Source organism: Podarcis cretensis, assembly GCF_951804945.1.
Source record: "Podarcis cretensis genome assembly, chromosome: 5".
NCBI classification, from domain to species: domain Eukaryota; kingdom Metazoa; phylum Chordata; class Lepidosauria; order Squamata; family Lacertidae; genus Podarcis; species Podarcis cretensis.
The window spans coordinates 85,228,873-85,246,740 of NC_137174.1; the positions used below are offsets into that span (position 1 = coordinate 85,228,873).

The 17,868-nt window shown below is 44.4% G+C and overlaps 1 long non-coding RNA gene across 1 annotated transcript in view; it reads right to left on the minus strand.

The window, feature by feature from the left end:
* Positions 1-17,868, minus strand: part of LOC307217224 — a 294,245-nt gene that overhangs the window by 127,822 nt on the left and 148,555 nt on the right. The gene's annotated exons all lie outside the window — the stretch shown is intronic.

Here is a 17,868-nt window from a genome sequence, read left to right on the forward strand (position 1 = left end):
TGCAGCTGTATAGCTGAATCTCACATGGTGTCCATACTGGAAAGGGAATTGAACATGTAAATGGGTGCTACATGCATATTTCTCCAGCTTGGGTCAGCAACCAGAATTGCATACATTTTTTAGCCCTTTTAAAAATGATGGAGTCATGCTCATAAGCTCATAAGGAGGGGAAGCAGAATGAAGTCTTTCCTCCCTGATCACAATCCCTTCAACCGTTAATCAGCGAGATTCCAACTGTGCAAAAAGGGCTATGTGCACAGATCCCCAGCTGTTTCATACATACTCTGTTGAACTAGATCCCATAATTATATGTTGAAAATATTGCCATATTTCCAACACATACCTACTGATTCTGGCCAGAATGTACATAGAAGCAGCTCAGAAATTTCAGAAAAGCTAGGTCATCGGGTCCCTGGATGTAATGCCTTTGCAAATGCTGAGCTATGGACTACTTCCTATTCATTCGGTTCCATTATGTGCTAGTGAATAATTTTTTATCTTAGAGAATAGTATCTTCTTAATCTAACAGCATGTCTATCTAACGATTTGTGAGCTGAAACAAGCTATAGATAAATAGATACCCGATTTATTGATTGTTTAATCACACAGTTAAGTGGTGTATATAATAAAAATATCATTAAAATGGTTATAATCTATAAAACTGTTTAAACACAAGTACGCATAAGATAATTATCAATGAAACACATATTAAATTAGTGAAATGTTTAAAACAAACATAGATGACTAAATTATATGTCTGTGTACACTGGTTGGGGGAATAAACTATTATTAGTATTTATTAACTTATACAGTGGTACCTCAGGTTACATACGCTTCAGGTTACAGTCTCCGCTAACCCAGAAATAGTGTTTCAGGTTAAGAACTTTGCTTCAGGGTGAGAACAGAAATCGTGCTCTGGCAGCGCGGCAGCAGCAGGAGGCCCCATTAGCTAAAGTGGTGCTTCAGGTTAAGAACAGTTTCAGGTTAAGTATGGACCTCTGGAACAAATTAAGTACTTAACCCGAGGTACCACTGTATACCACTTATGTGCCAAAATGGCTTCCATATAGCAAGCTTGCCTGCCTAACGTCAATATGGAGTTTGCGATAGTGGATGAGGCAAAAGCTGAAAGAAGATCCAAATATTGAAACCTAAGAAGAGAAAGCTAGTTATATGGCCTGGAACAGAAACGGATGAAGTGAATGCAATACGTTTTTGCTGTTGTTGCTTTCCATTTGCAAACAAGACATAACTGATTATGTCCCCTCACATTTTTGCATTGTGTTTCCTTTGCATTGAAACAAATGGAATGGAATAATGTGATATCAACGCAACTTAAGTAATTTATAATAATTTACATGACTAATTACTTAAATTAGCTGCGCTATGTAATTTCACCACATTGGAAGTAACGGCAGAAGATGAACTGCAGTAAAACAGAGACAGCACTACCTGCAACAAATATAGGGCAGAATGATTCCTTCTTACGTAGCTAGAATCATAGAGTTGGAAGGGAGCCAAGGGCCATCTAGTCCAACCCCCCACAATGCCATTTATAGATCTAATTTATATTTCTCATTATGATATATAAATGTAATAAATGGTAAACAAATAAATAAATGCTGTCAGTTTTGTTTTTGACCCCTTTCCTACTGATCCCTAGCGTGGAACTCACCAAGCCAGTTGCCTCAGCCCCAATATCAGCCACTGCTAGTTAAGACATTTTTAATGTCTACGTGAAGTAAGTACTGTATCTTGAATTTGGCACTCTCCAATCAGAGGCTGGCTGGGAGGGTTCTCAAGCCTCTCCCAGCAAACGCCTCCGAGTGCCTGTCGTTTCACGGCCAATCTATTCGCTGTGCCAATCCATTCCTTAGCACCGTTCCCTCGTAATGGCGCCTCAATTATAGCATTCCATCGGAGAGCAATGAGGCTGAATTAAGCCTGGGACGTCTGCCAGTGAAGTTACACCCCTTTGCACCAGGGCTGAATTTGAGCCTCCCCTGTGTCCCATTAGGCTTAAGTTCCAATTGTTATGTATCTTCTTTATGCTTCGTTTAAAAGGAGCGCTTCGAATGAAGGTCACCTGGATCTGCACCAGGTGGATGGGCCTGATAAGTAGAATACTCCCCCCCCTTTTTTTTATTCCTTAATAATGCAGCCGTGCCTAAAAATAAATCAGTACTTCTTCAAAGTTTTGGAATACATTACGTTATATAACACGGGTCATCTATGAGCAGATTAACACTAAACCTCTGAAGTACTTTTGCGGGGATGTAAGCACATCTGCACTGAGGCTCGTGCTCTTTCATCTCATCTGTGTCAGACAAATTCTCACACGTACTGGTTCAGTGCGGTAGAAGAAAGCCAGTTGAGAGAGGAATCCTAAGCATCAGAAGTCACAGGAAATTATGCCAACTTATGCCAGCATCAAGCATGCCAGAACAAATCCCTGTTCAATACTGCTGACTGAGACAGCCTAAGCCTGGCAGAGAGGGTAAAAAAAACCCACAAGTCTATCAAACAGAGTTTGTCTTACACCACCCTTTTGGTAGGTATAAGTTCTGCCGAGTCACCAGGGACTCATCTACGCAGCTGCAAATAAAATGTTTTAAATGTGTTGTAAAGTGCAACATCCCCTTCATGGATCACTGCCTTGCCGTGGCGAAGGGGCTTGAATAACTCAGAGAAGCTATGAACTATGCCGAGCAGGGCACCCAAGATGAACAGGTCATAGTGGAGAGTTTTGACCAAACGTGATCCACCTGGAGGAGGAACCGGCAAGCCACTCCAGTATCCCTGCCAGGTCGGAAGGTGTCCAACATGCTACTGGGGAAGAGCGGAGGACAAGTACAAGTAGATCCAGAGCTGATGAAGCGGCTGGGCCAAAGCCGAAAGGACGCTCAGTTGCGGATATGCATGGAAGCGGAAGCGAAAGGAAAGTCCAATGCTGCAAAGAAAAATATTGCATAGGAACCTGGAATGTAAGAACCATGAACCTGGGTAAGTTGGATGTGGTCAAAAATGAGATGGCAAGAATAAATATTGACATCCTGGGCATCAGTGAACTAAAATGGACGGGAATGGGCGAATTCAGTTCGGATGACCATCATATCTACTACTGTGGGCAAGAAAACCGTAAAAGAAATGGAGTGGCCCTCATAGTCAACAAAAGAGTGGCGAAAGCTGTACTGGGATGCAATGCCAAAAATGATAGAATGATCTCGATACGAATCCAAGGCAGACCTTTTAACATCACAGTAATCCAAGTTTATGCACCAACTACTGCTGCTGAAGAAACTGAAATTGACAAATTCTATGAAGACTTACAAGACCTTATAGAAGTGACACCAAAGAAGGATGTTCTTCTCATTATAGGGGATTGGAATGCTAAAGTAGGGAATCAAGAGATAAAAGGAACAACTGGTAAGTTTGGCCTTGGAGATCAAAACGAAGCAGGGCAAAGGCTAATAGAGTTCTGTCAAGAGAACAAACTGGTCATCACAAACACGCTTTTCCAACAACACAAGAGACGACTCTGCACGTGGACATCACCAGATGGGCAGCATCGTAATCAGATTGATTATATTCTCTGCAGCCAAAGATGGAGAAGCTCTATACAGTCAGCAAAAACAAGACCTGGAGCTGACTGTGGCTCAGATCATCAGCTTCTTATAGCAAAATTCAAGCTTAAACTGAAGAAAGTAGGAAAAACCACTGGGCCGGTAAGATACAATCTGAATCAAATCCCTTATGAATACACAGTGGAAGTGAGGAACAGGTTTAAGGATTTAGATTTGTTGGACAGAGTGCCTGAAGAACTATGGGTGGAGGCTCGCAACATTATACAGTAGGCAGCAACAAAAACCATCCCAATGAAAAGGAAATGCAAGAAAGCAAAGTGGCTGTCCAACGAGGCCTTACAAATAGCAGGGGAGAGAAGGCAAGCAAAATGCGAGGGAGATAGTGAAAGATACAGGAAATTGAATGCAGATTTCCAAAAAATAGCAAGGAGAGACAAGAAGGCCTTCTTAAACGAGCAATGCAAAGAAATAGAAGAAAACAACAGAATGGGAAGAACCAGAGATCTGTTCAAGAAAATTGGAGATATGAAAGGAACATTTCGTACAAAGATTACCATAATAAAGGACAAAAGTGGTAAGGACCTAACAGAAGCAGAAGACATCAAGAAGAGGTGGCAAGAATACACAGAGGAATTATACCAGAAAGATATGGATGGCTCGTACACCCCAGGTAGTGGGGTTGCTGACCTTGAGCCAGACATCCTGGAGAGTGAAGTCAAATGGGCCTTAGAAAGCACTGCAAATAACAAGGCCAGTGGAAGTGATGATATTCCAACTGAACTATTTAAAATTTTAAAAGATGATGCTGTTAAGGTGCTACACTCAATATGCCAGCAAATTTGGAAAACTCAGCAGTGCCAGAGGATTGGAGAAGATCAGTCTACATCCCAATCCCAAAGAAGGGCAGTGCCAAAGAATGCTCCAACTACCGCACAATTGCACTCATTTCACACTCTAGCAAGGTTATGCTTAAAATTCTACAAGGCAGGCTTAAGCAGTATGTGGACCGAGAACTCCCAGAAGTGCAAGCTGGATTTCGAAGGGGCAGAGGAACCAGAGACCAAACTGCAAACATGCGCTGGATTATGGAGAAAGCTAGAGAGTTCTAGAAAGACATCTACTTCTGCTTCATTGACTATGCAAAAGCCTTTGACTGTGTCGACCACAGCAAACTATGGCAAGTTCTTAAAGAAATGGGAGTGCCTGATCACCTCATCTGTCTCCTGAGAAATCTCTATGTGGGACAAGAAGCTACAGTTAGAACTGGATATGGAACAACTGATTGGTTCAAAATTGGGAAAGGAGTACGGCAAGGCTGCATATTGTCTCCCTGCTTATTTAACTTATATGCAGAATTCATCATGCGAAAGACAGGGCTGGATGAATCCCAAACCGGAATTAAGATTGCCGGAAGAAATATCAACAACCTCAGATATGCAGATGACACAACCTTGATGGCAGAAAGTGAGGAGGAATTAAAGAACCTTTTAATGAGGGTGAAAGAGGAGAGCGCAAAATATGGTCTGAAGCTCAACATCAAAAAAACGAAGATCATGGCCACTGGTCCCATCACCTCCTGGCAAATAGAAGGGGAAGAAATGGAGGCAGTGAGAGATTTTACTTTCTTGGGCTCCATGATCACTGCAGATGGTGACAGCAGTCACGAAATTAAAAGACGCCTGCTCCTTGGGAGAAAGGCGATGGCAAACCTAGACAGCGTCTTAAAAAGCAGAGACATCACCTTGCCAACAAAGGTCCGTATAGTTAAAGCCATGGTTTTCCCAGTAGTGATGTATGGAAGTGAGAGCTGGACCATCAAGAAGGCTGATCGCCGAAGAATTGATGCTTTTGAATTATGGTGCTGGAGGAGACTCTTGAGAGTCCCATGGACCACAAGAAGATCAAACGTATCCATTCTTAAGGAAATCAGCCCTGAGTGCTCACTGGAAGGACAGATCGTGAAGCTGAGGCTTCAATACTTTGGCCACCTCATGAGAAGAGAAGACTCCCTGGAAAAGACCCTGATGCTGGGAAAGATGGAGGGCACAAGGAGAAGGGGACAACAGAGGACAAGATGGTTGGACAGTGTTCTCGAAGCTACAAACATGAGTCTGACCAAACTGCGGGAGGCAGTGGAAGACAGGAGTGCCTGGCGTTCTCTGGTCCATGGGGTCACGAAGAGTCGGACACGACTAAACGACTAAACAACAACAAAGTGCAACATATAAATGTGACGCTAGATGGCGAATGTGAGCTATGCAAAATTCAATGTATTTTTCAAAACGTTTTTAAAAAAAGCATTTTCACAGCATTTTTCTTACACGTGTGTAGATTCCACCCAGGTCACACAACCGAGCTGGATAGAGTTAGATTGCAGCATAATTCCCCACTGCCTGGTCCTGCCACTCCCCAGAAAAGCTCATTTTCCAGGGCTTATGCCTGCAGAAGTTCCACTCAGCTTGGCTCAGCTGTCTGGCCCCCCAAGTCAGAATGGGGATGAATCTTTAGAGGAGCTGTGTTTAGGAATTTATGTTGGCGTAACCTGGCTGAACCAGAAACCAGCCAGCTGAGCCAGAGATCCATCACATCCTAATTCACTCATCCCTTCACAGGGAAGTTTTTAATTGTGGATGTTTTGGTGTGTTTTTAATATTTTGTTGGGAGCTGCCCAGAGTGATTGGGGCAACCTAGTTAGATGGGAGGCATTTGAATTATTATTATTATTATTATTATTATTATTATTATTATTATTATAGATTTAGGGTTAGGATTGTTCCCTAAGGAGCTACTCCACGGGTGCAACAAGCCTGCTAAGAAATTGCCGAGCAACCTTCCAACAAATAATAATTTAGGGTGCAATCCATACTTGCCACCATGTGCCCAGCCAAACTGAACAGGATTGAACCCTCCAGTCACCAGCTCAAATATTCCAAGGATGTGACATGGAAATGGAAGTTACTTTCACAAGGCTGGGATGGGTGGGGCAGTTTAGAGAAGCTGGCGGACAGAGTTCTTTGCAGCACTAGTGAAAAGTGTTTAAATTTTAAGATGGCTAATTAAGGATGCTGGAAGGCTGCATTACAGTGGTACCGGGTTAAGAACTTAATTTGTTCCGGAGGTCCGTTCTTAACCTGAAAATGTTCTTAACCTGAGGTACCACTTTAGCTAATGGGGCCTCCCACTGCCGCCACACCACCAGAGCACAATTTCTGTTCTCATCCTGAAGCAAATTCTTAACCCGAGGTACTATTTCTGGGTTAGCGGAGTCTGTAACCTGAAGCGTCTGTAACCCAGGGTACCACGGTATATAGATCAGTTATTCCATATCTAGAGCATAAAAGGTAAAGGTAAAGGGACCCCTGACCATTAGGTCCAGTCGTGGCCGACTCTGGGGTTGCGGCGCTAATCTCGCTTTATTGGCTGAGGGAGCCGGAGTACAGCTTCCGGGTCATGTGGCAAGCATGACTAAACCGCTTCTGGCAAACCAGAGCAGCGCACAGGAATGCCGTTTACCTTCCCGACGGAGAGGTACCTGTAATGGTTATAAGCGGTTGCTTGTGCGTAAGTTACCGTCACTGCTGGCTAGATTGCCTGGTTAACCTTGCCTCGGCTGACAGCCCTTCACTCCGTGGCCATTCAGTCGCTCGCAGAATCCGTCAGTGGGCATTTCTTGAACCTCTTCCAGCATAGAAGTTGTTTGACGCCAAGTCTCCTCCTACTCTCCCTGCGCGGAAATCTTCTGCGCAGGGAAGGAGTGGGCAGAGGTGTGCCCGTGCTCTCCCCACTTGTTTCGGGCGAAGAGTCTTGGAGACCCCTCTCCGAATACCCCATCTGCCCCCCTCCCCTACTGGTGTTGCGCTGATTTCCTTCCCCATTTGATGGGCTTCCTCTCTCCTTGCTGGGCCCCTCTCCTGCATCGCTCAAGAGCCTTGCCTCCACCTCTGACTCCGATGTCAGTTCCCTGACAGTACCTATTTATCTACTTGCACTTTGATGTGCTTTCGAACTGCTAGGTTGGCAGGAGCAGGGACCGAGCAACGGGAGCTCACTCCATTGCAGGGATTCGAACTACCGACCTTCTGATCGGCAAACCCTAGGCTCTGTGGTTTAACCCACAGCGCCACCCACGTCCTATCTAGAGCATACTAAGGTGCTTTTAAGACAATCATTATTATGCCTTCAAACAGTTGGAATGCTTGTGCTTTTAGAAGAAACCTGGAATGTTAGAACTGATTATGCAAATATAGGACCATCTGCTGACAAGCCCTCTTGCTACAGAAAATACGTCTAGTCGCTCTTGGCACCAGAAGGCAACCATCAGATTTGAAAGCAGATTCCTTGGGACTTTGCATGAAACCCACTCTTCAAAGAGCAAGGCAAGACAATAGGGCAATATATTGAATTGATGCTTCCTTCAGCCTTCAGTCTCACGTATGGAAAGCTCTCAGAGACCGTGGTTCTCTGCTTCGTTTCACACCTGCAGATTGTGATGCTCGAAACCCCGTTTCCTTGCACAAAATCACGTATGTGAACCATAGGCAAGGAAGGGCAGGCTGTGAATCCACCCACCTTTTATACTTCTTCTGAACAGCAAGCCAACATCCATTGTGTTTCCGGTCCCCTCCCTTCCTGATTTTCATTCAGCTGAAATGGTTCTCAAGAAAGCTTTTGTTTTGCCCAAAGCATCTCAGAACTCTTACTTCTTCTCTCCGATGGAAGTAGTTCCAATAAAAGAAAGTACCATCACTATGCTTTGTGCATTACTCTCTGCGACAGAAGGCAGAGAAACGTATCTCCCCATATTCTTCAGAAGGCAATATGCTTGTTAGTGAGGGAAGAGAATATAAACCATTTTCGTAGATTTGTACTTCGCTGGCAGTGCTTAAGGTGCGATGAAGGTCATATGTGACAGGGTTTTAGTCATTCCTCTCTGCAGTTTGAGTTCTCATTATGAGACTTTCTCCCGTCACTTGCAAAACTGTGGCGCTCTTCATAAATGCCAAAGGGAGTTCTCCCCCTTTAGAGCGATGAAAGGACACCGTGTTCTTCACCACTGCCCAATTCAGCATCGCATGAGCCATTGAAATGGGACATTTCCACTTGCTGAACTCAAATCTCTTCTTTGTAATACAGTCATGGAGCATTACTCTGCTAACCTTTTCATTCTCCTCTGTAATGGATCATACAAAAAGCACCTTAAAATTGGCCACCATTTGGCCAGTCCCTTTTGTAATTTGTTAAGAAAAATGAGGCAATGGGATAAATGTTTAGTTGTAAGAATGTTTCCCATGAAGAGAACTGGAATTGGAATCATAAAATTGTAGAATTGTAGTGTTGGAAGGAACTCCAACGGTCACCTTGTCCAACCCCCTGCAAAGCGTGTTCTCCTTCATAGAGAGCACGTGTTGCGGTGGGGGCTAACAAGACACCCCACTCTTGCTGCGCGGATAAAGTTAGTTGACCACCATTGCGATTGGGCTCCCCTTGTCGTTGGGGGGATTTTGATGTTGCCACTTTGTGATTGACAGCCAGAGGAGTTAAATTCCCTGTGCACAGCATTGAGATTCCTCTTTTCGCTGCATGCATCGGATCACCAGCCCACCCTCCCTATATTTAGGGTTGTTCGCATTGACCTTGCTATGCCTGTCATGGGGTCGTCTGCTTTTGGGGCAGGGGCCCGGTAGGAATTTTGTCCATTTGGCTGATTGGCTGGAGCCATTTGGTTTTTGCCTACTGCGTGGAAAATCGTCACAACTTGTAAGGTTGCGGTTAGGCATTGGTTTTTTGAATTGGTTGGTGGAGGGGCATGGAATGTCTGTGCCTGCCCCTCTAAGGCTGCTGCTGCAAAGGTATTCCATTAAAGGAATCCAGGGGCTCGCCATGCTTTTGTCTGAACCTCTGTCAAGGGGCTAGGGCCACACAAGAGCCCCTGGGAGCATTTGGGGAGAGGTGAGGGCATGGTACCCAGCTCCATCACTCTCCCCAAAATGTTTTCCCTTTTCTGACTTTCGCTGGTGTGCGAATGTCAGTCTGTCCCCGTGCGAGGTCAGATAGTCACAACCAATGCCTAAGCAACCACTCACATTTTTTGTATCTTAATAAAGTTGTGGCCAAAATTATGCCAAAAAACCTTAAACAAAAATTCTGTGTGAATTGTGTTTTTTTGGGGGGTGGCTTGGGGACCTCGGCACGCAATGCAGGAATCTCAGCTAAATCATCCATGGCAGATGCATCCAACCTCTGCTTAAAAACCTTCCAAGGAAGGAGAGTCCACCAAGAGAGTCCGAAGGGAGTTTGTTCCACTGTCAAGCAGCTCTCATTGTTCTTCCTGAAGTTTTTGTCGGATTCTCCTTTCTTGTAATTTGAAGGCTTCCTCTGTCCTACGACACGAGCTGATTCACACAGCAAAGCTAGAATCAATGTTGTATTTGCAAAGATGGGCCATTTTGCTGAACTCCATATAGGTACAGCTGCAGACTGTAATTTTTAGCGTTTCTTGTCCATTAGAGCTCAATTTCCCAATGGTGGTAATAATAGGATTTCTCACCTAGCTTTCATTGTAAGATTCCATGGTGGGTTAAAATAAGATTAAAATACAATATTAAAATCCATTAATCAGAAGAATGAGGTGGGTTCCTAAAATGCATGTATTTGGGTGTCAAAGGACAGGGTATATATTATTATTATTAGTAGTAGTAGTAGTAGTAGTAGTAATATTAATTTATTTGTACACCACCCATCTGTCTGGGTTTCCACAGCCACCTTGGGTGGCTCCCAACAGAATATTAAAAACATGATAAAACATAAAACATTTAAAACTTCCCTAAACAGGACTCCTTCAGATGTCTTCAAAAAGTCAGATAGTTGTTTATTTCCTTGACATTTGATGGGAGGACATTCCACGGGGTGGGCGCAACTACCCAAAAGGCCCTCTGCCTGGTTCCCTGTAACCTCACTTCTCACAGTGAGGGAACCACCAGAAGGCCCTCAGCACTGGACTCAGTGTCTGGGCTGAACACTGGTGGATGGGGCCAGACTGGTCCATTTCCGTAATGTGGCCATCCAACCTCTACTTAAAAACCTTCCAAGGAAAGAGAGTCCACCACCTCCCAAGGGAGTTCATTCCACTGTCAAGCAGCTCTTATGGTTCTTCCTGATGCTTAGTCAGAATCTCCTTTCTTGTAACTTGAAGGCTTCCTCTGTCCTATGACACAAGCTGATTCATACGGTAAAGCTGGAATCAATGTTGCATTTGCAGAGATGGGCCATTTTGCTGAACACCATATAGGCACAGCTGCAGACTGTAATTTTTAGCGTTTCATGTCCATTAGAGCTCAGTTTCCCAATGATGATAATAATAGGATTTCTTACCTAGCTTTCATCATAAAATTCCATGGTGGGTTAAAGTAAGATTAAAATACAAGATTAAAAATCCGTTAAAACTGTTTATAATCAGAAGAATGGGGTGGGTTCATAAAACAACTGTATTTGGGTGTCAAAGGGCAGGGTAAAGAAGTGTGTCTTCAGAATATGATGAGGCGGCGGGAGAGGAGACTGGAAAACCACATGGGAGGGAGAACGGAATGGTTTGATTAAGGAGGGCCTGGCTGGCAAATTCGAAGAGTAAACAGGAGCACTCCATGCCACGTCCTTCTTGGAGCAGGTCCCACTTGAAATAAATTTGTTATACTTTTTCCCTAACCATGCCTACTTGGGTGTAACCATTATTGAATTCAGTGAAGTTTATTCCCAGGCAAATGGATTTAGGATTGCAGTTTTAGTCTTTACGGTGCCAAATGCCTCTTTGTTACTATAGCTGATGCAGAATTATTTCTGCTTTAGCAGAGAACAATGGGGAGGGGGAGTCCGCAGACGGGAATCAACTCAAGAGCCACCATAAACAGCAGCCTGTAATAAAAGGTAAAGGTAAAGGTACCCCTGCCCGTACGGGCCAGTCTTGACAGACTCTGGGGTTGTGCGCCCATCTCACTTAAGAGGCCAGGGGCCAGCGCTGTCCGGAGACACTTCCGGGTCACGTGGCCAGCGTGACATCGCTGCTCTGGCCAGAGCCAGAGCCAGAACCGCACACGGAAACGCCGTTTACCTTCCCGCTGGTAAGCGGTCCCTATTTATCTACTTGCACCCGGAGGTGCTTTCGAACTGCTAGGTTGGCAGGCGCTGGGACCGAGCAGCGGGAGCGCACCCCGCCGCAGGGATTCGAACCGCCGACCTTTCGATCGGCAAGCCCTAGGCGCTGAGGCTTTAACCCACAGCGCCACCTGCGTCCCATCCCGTAAAGGATAATAGTTCACTTTAAATTATATTCAAATCCTCAGTTTGTCCACAAGATGGCATTTTGTTTGCTTACAGTCCTGCCACTCTCGACAATGTACTGCATATTGTTTGCTCAGGCGACATGACCATTTTATTAGAACAACGGATGCAATCCCAAGGAACAGTATTGCTTCGGATATCTTCACAACAACTCTCATTTCCATCTGCCAACACCGGTGCTACAAAGCTCTGTCACCCTTATTTTGTGGAAATGTAACACTCTGGCAAATAATCAGACCCACGGATGAGCTCTGCCAAATTGGTTTCCTAGGTTCCTGGTACCTCAAATTCAAAACACAGGAATTATTCCCAAATGGGTTGAAAAGAAGCCCTGGGGAAATGGAGGTTCCCACTCCATCTCTGAAATCATTGCTATGACTTTATTATTCCCCCCCACCCCACCCACACACACACGCCTTGTAATAGGCTGAGAAATGTTCACCAATCACTGGGTGCTTAAAAACGTAAGAAAAGCTCTGCTGTTGAGCAGACCTTGTTTCTTCTAAGAAGGAGTTTACTTCATATACTCCGTGTGATTTATTGCTGGCTGGCTCCCTGACATCAAGGCGGCCTACAACATGAAAAAATACATGACTGTTGTTGTTGTTTAGTCGTTTAGTTGTGTCCGACTCTTCATGATCCCATGGACTAGAGCACGCCAGGCACTCCTGTCTTCCACTGCCTCCCACAGTTTCCTCAGACTCATGTTTGTAGCTTCGAGAACACATTCCAACCATCTCATCCTCTGTCGTCCCCTTCTCCTTGTGCCCTCCATCTTTCCCAACATCAGGGTTTTTTCCAGGGAGTCTTCTCTTCTCATGAGGTGGCCAAAGTATTGTAGCCTCAGCTTCAGGATCTGTCCTTCCAGTGAGCACTCAGGGCTGATTTCCTTAAGAATGGATAGGTTTGATCTTCTTGCAGTCCATGGGACTCTCAAGAGTCTCCTCCAGCACCATAGTTCAAAAGCATCAATTCTTTGGTGATCAGCCTTCTTTATGGTCCAGCTCTCACTTCCATACATCACTACTGGGAAAACCATAGCTTTAACTATACGGACTTTTGTTGGCAAGGTGATGTCTCTGCTTTTTAAGTTGCTGTCTAGGTTTGTCGTTGCTTTTCTCCCTAGAAGCAGGCATCTTTTAATTTTGTGACTGCTGTGACTATCTGCAGTCCTAAATAATGAATAAAACGTTAACAAAAAAACCCCACCAAACTGAACAATTTCCACATAAATCACAACAAGAACTGAAATAAAGATACAAAAAGACAATAGCAACAACCCTCCCATACCAACAAAACACCCCAAACAACTCCCCAGACCAAGACTCTGTTCAGCAACCTCAGCTTATGTAGCTGGAGTCAGTCAGGGCCCTGCTCTTCCACACCAGGTGGAAAAAGAGCTACAAGGCAGGGAGCAGGTTTTCCAGGATTCACAGCCAAAATACAGAAAAAGAAAGGTTAGAATGTATAAATGCTATTCCCAGCAATGGTTTAGTAGTGCTATATACTACTGCCTGGTTGGCTCTGACCCTCCACAGGGCCTTTTTAGTGGTGGTTCCCAGGTGTGCCTATCTCCATCATGATTAAATTTCAGGAGGAATTTGAAAACCTTCCTGTTTACACAGGCATTTGGTGGCAGGAGAATATTGTTCCTGGCATCCTCAAGATAATTCGATGAACGCATGTTTCAAATTTGTAATTTTTTTTTTTTAGAATGCTTTAATCAGTTTAAGGATGTTTTTGATTTGCTTTTGTCTTAAAATTGTATAACTGCTGCTCTGAGCTCCTTGGCGACACAGGGTGGGATATAAATTCAACAAGCTAATGCATACATCTTGGGAGTGGGAGTAATAAAGGTGGAATCCTGCACAGTCCTAAAGCAAATACTGTGTGAGCCTCTGACCAGGCTACAAGCTTATTTCTGAAACACTGAGCAATGTTATTTCGATGCTTGTGATAAAGAATTGAGTTTGGCTTTCCACAAATAGCCTGTTTGCAGAGGCCGAGTCTGCCTAGCATTAACCAACCGAGTCTGTGTGGTACAGCTGTTTTCCCTCTCCTAGTCTGGGCTAGATTAATCTACTCGGACATATCACTATATTGGAACATATGAGTAGCAGTGGATCAGCTTGGTGGAGTCACCTGTTTCCTGTTGTACAACGATGACATTTATGTTTCCTGCCATCTTTGCTCCTGCCCGATAAGCTGAAAACTGCTGCCGCTTATCAGGAAGGGAAAGTGTTATAAAACATACTCCAGCCTTCAATATCTGCCCAGACAGTGTATCAGGATGCTTGGCTTCTCATATCTGGGAGGTCATATCCATTAACTCCCACAGTATGGTTTTCAAACACATCACCTGGGAGTCCACAAGGAGGATTTGCACACACAAAAAGTTGCAGAGTTGCGACGGAAGATTTTGGACCCCGGTGGGTCTGCATGTAATGAATTAACCAATCATTTTCTTTTGTTTTTATTTCATTGATGGATCATTTCCCATGAAAAAGCCCGGAATGATTTACAATAAAGCCATGAACAATAAAAACACAAATAAAAACATATTCAGATCTAATGCATTTACAGACCAGGATAAAAAGAGCTATGAGTTTTTTTCAGGAGGCTGAATGCCTGGGAGCCCCTTTTAACTGTAGGCTAGCATCCTGGTGAGCCGATAGCCTGGGTGATGGGCCATTAAGGGGAACAAAGGAAGGGGCTCTGTGCAAGATAGCAAATGGGTGGGGCCTCCTCCCTCAACTGGCGGGTAATTAGAAAGTGCAGAATTGAGAGGAGTTGAATACAGCCGTATCTTGTTTTGTGGCCGGGATCCATTCCAGAGCCCCAACCACTGGCTGAAAAGGACGCAGGGCAAAGTGCCATGCCTGCACATGCACATGGAGCAGTTTGCGCTTCTGTGCATGTGCAAGCTGCAAACCCGGAAGTAACCCATTCTGGTACTTCCGGGTTTGCCGGCGACGTTCGCCGGAATGGACACTAGATGAGGCGGACATTCGTGGAGGTATTAGTGTAATGAGGGCCAGAAGCTAGAAGAAAAGCTGCAGACTGAAAAGCCAGAGAGGGTCAGAGCAATAGTTGATTTATGTTTGAATCCAAGGCTGCAGCTATGAGGGAAATAAGGCCCTCCTGAGGCATTAATTCTGTGAGCCCCTCCATTGTTGGCTCAGGTTGCATATATGTGTAAATAAATCATATATCATAAAGACATGACAGTCTCCTCTGTGCCTCATTCCTGAAGAACCCTGCTTAAACCCTGGAATCCTGGACCCCTGGAATCTAGCACCTCTCAGAGATTGGGGGTGTGCCACAACACGTACTAAAGGCTTGTTGAAGATAGGAAGGTCTTTGAGAGGTGCTGATAGGAAATTCTTTGAGATGGTTCTTATCTGATATTTAGTGACAGAGAGTTCCAATGGATAGGTGTGGCCTCACGTAAAGGCCCGGTTCCTACAATGTGCATATCTAAATTGATTATTTATTAGTTTAACTATTTCATAGATTTGTACAGTTGGAAGGGATAGCAAGGGTCATCTAGCCCAACACTCTGCAATGCAGGAATCACAGTTAAAGATTCCTTCCCTGATGGATGGCCATCCCACCTCTGTTTAAAAACCTCCAGTGAATGAAAGTCCAACACTTTTCGAGATGGAGTCATGTACATGTCTACTTGGACATTAGCCCCATTGAGTTCAATGGCACATATTCCTAGGTTGGTGTATATAGACCCTCCAAGTGTCCCAGGATTTACAGAAGTCATCCTGGTTTCTGATTTGATCATGGAATGTTCCGCTTTTCCTTAGGACGTCCCTACTTCCTTCAGAGAAATGTTGGGAGGGTTTGTTTTTCATTTGGAAAAATGTTGGAGGGTATGGTCTATCTAAATATTGTGGGAGGAGATGAGGAGGGGATATTGCTTGTTTATGTTCTCATTTTTATTATGCATTTTATGTTTTTTATCTTGTATTTATATGTTGTGAACCGCTCTGAGATCCATGGGTGACAGGTACTATACCAATTTAGCTAATAAATAAATGCTATTTTTAGGCTGTAGTCAGATATCCACTTCCCAGGGAGTAAGACTAATTAGATTCAATGGAACGTTTTTTCTAAGCAGACATGTACAGGATTTCACAGTTAATATTTAATACATTAACATTACTTTCTACAGTGTAATGATATGTTCTGCATGGATTTTTTTGTTGATGATTTCTTTGAAACAGTATTCTATCATTTTAATTCTTTATTATTATTATTATGGTCCGTGGGCAGTAAGAATAAACTCTGACTATGCGCCACTCAAAGCAAAGCATTTTTATATCCCACAGATCTCAATGGGACAGCTGAACCAAGTACCTTGATCTCTTCAAGTGGAATTTATGGCATAGAAAAAGTGCTTTGTTGCAGTGCCATAGCGTGGGTTGCCTGTGCCCGAGGCCACTCAGATATGGGTGGGAGGAGTGAGGAAAACAGACAGAGTACGCATGCACATTCAACTGCCTAACAGTGTCTATGTCACTCAGGAGATCACTCTCAACACAAATCTCTGTTTGTTAGGGACTGGATAACTTCAAGGGAAGTGTGTGTGTTTTTAAAAGGGGAGGGTAGAAGAGGGATGGCCAACATGTGACCCTCTTAATGTTGCTGGACTCCATCTCTCACCAACTCATCAGTCATGCTGTCCTGGGCAGATTGGATTTGGAGTCCAACAGCATCTGAAAGACATTGAATCAGAGAGGGACTGGAAACCAAGTCACCTAAAATGAGTTCCGATCCAAGCATCATCTGCATTCCTGCACATGAGAGATGCCCCACTGACATGCCATCCCTAGCTTGTTCCTGCAGAAATTGTGGAGAAACCATGGCAACAGGAAGCCCCATGGAGACCTTTGATGAGTGGTTCACAGTGAATGGCTTGATATGAGAATCAAGAACAAAACAAAAGTCCATGCTACACACACACACACACACACACAGAGAGAGAGAGAGAGAGCTAGTTTGTCACTGGTATCTTTAGACTTGACTAAAGAAAGAGGCAATTAAATCCAGGACAAAGCAAGGCATGAAATGCAGAATCTGGAGGACAAAGAGAAGGCTCCACTCATTTATCATTTGTGACAACATGCTGAGAGAAACTGTGGATGCCGCATTGACAATCTGCGCACACAAAAAATGCCTTGGGGAAAACAGGAGAGCATAACTTAGGACATATCAACACATGATGGCCAAATGCTAGATAGCAGACAGGTTTGTACCTTTGGTTTGTTGCCAATGAGATGGTTAGTCTGCATGGCCTTATCACTGTGGAGGGATATCTCATAGAATCATAGAGTTGGAAGAGACCTTGTGGATCATCTAATCAGCTGTCCTTTATGGGGATTGAACCTGTAACTGAGCTATCCAAGGATCCAAGGACTGCAGTGAAGGCTCACCTGGTTAAATCCAATATACAAATTCTTGACATGTGCGCTCTCTCTCACTTTCTCTCCAAAAGTGGTGGTGCATGTTTACAACCCCAATAAGAGGTAAAGGTAAAGGACCCCCGGATGGTTGTCCAGTCAAAGGCGACTATGGAGTTGCAGCGCTCATCTCACTTTTAGGCTGAGGGAGCCGGTGTTTTTCCACAGACAGCTTCTGGGTCATGTGGCCGGCATGACTAAACCTCTTCTGGCGCAACAGAGCACTGTGATGGAAACCAGAGCGCATGGAAATGGTGTTTACCTTCCCGCCACAGTGGTACCTATTTATCTACTTGCACTGGTGTGCTTTCAAACTGCTAGGTTGGCAGGAGCTGAGACGGAGCAACAGTAGTTCTCCCCGTCATGGGGATTCGAACCACTGACCTTCCAGTCTGCAAGCCCAAGAGGCTCAGTGTTTAGACCACAGCACCACCCGCATCCCTGCTCCCAATAAGAACAAGGTATTAGTGGTAACAATT